Source organism: Monopterus albus, unplaced genomic scaffold (assembly GCF_001952655.1).
Source record: "Monopterus albus unplaced genomic scaffold, M_albus_1.0 scaffold50.1, whole genome shotgun sequence".
Taxonomy (NCBI): domain Eukaryota; kingdom Metazoa; phylum Chordata; class Actinopteri; order Synbranchiformes; family Synbranchidae; genus Monopterus; species Monopterus albus.
The window spans coordinates 2,652,647-2,653,760 of NW_018127930.1; positions in this window are offsets into that span (position 1 = coordinate 2,652,647).

The following is a 1,114-nucleotide window of genomic DNA, read 5'->3' on the forward strand; positions in this document are numbered from 1 at the left end:
TCTTGCAGATAGCACAAATGCCACATGTGCTCCTCAGTTAATATGGCCTTAATGCTCTGTTCTTTTTCTGCTCCTCCTGAAGCAGGAAACCAAAAAGCTTTTCCTGCTGCACAAAACGGTTCTTTGTTAATTTGTAGAAGGTGTGATTCCTGTCAATCACATGGCCTTGGCCAGGGTTCCTTGGCAGAATGTCATTTAGAATGGGAAACAATGCCACAGTTTGTCATATTTAGTACAGAAAAGCTTAAAAAGAAATTCATGTTTTAAGTTGCAGTCGCTGAACGTCATCTTCAGCAATGATGAAAAGCTTTATTGCGGGAAACCTGTTGAAACAAGAAAAGAATAATAAATAATGATACTCAATACTCAAAACAGGATCGTTATCATTTAAGTGCTGTTCTAACTTTGACAGCACAGGAATTATGAAAACTTGGCACAAAATAAAACACAATCGTTGCGCCCAGCTATGATTAAATCATAAGAATATCACCCAGTCCAAAGTCTCTCCATTTGTAAATGCTTCTCCCTTTGTTACAGCTGTTTTTGAGAACACAGGGGTTATGCTTGAGTGAACTAAGTGGCATTCACAATTTCCTATTCTTCCAGAAAACATTATACCCTGTTTGCATTCTTGCCTCTGCAAGCAAACAACTGACAAAACATGCCATTATTAATATCTTATTTTATCTTAACCTTTAGTTAACCATGCAAATTGATTTAAAGGAAACCATCCCTCTACAGAGGCGGTATTCTTGAGCAGTTGGCGTAGCAGGGATTATGACACAAAGGAGAAACAAGATAACACAACAGAGGTAAAAATGATCCTTGGGGGCAAAAGAAAAATCATCTGCGGCATTATGAGTAAACCAGCCAGCCATGCGGGGATAACAAAGATAAATGAAAGCAGATTAGGTTTTTAAGGACAGACATTCAATCACAGCCTGTGATGGCTTCCTTGAATATCTTGTGTCTGCAAGCTGGGCTGTAAGTCAACTTTTGGCTGACAGAGTAGGAATTAGGTGACCTGAGATGTCAGTGAGGGAGATAAATGTGAGTGAGACAAAAAAAAAAAAAAAAAAAAATGCAAAGCAGCAATGCCAAATCACACTTATTA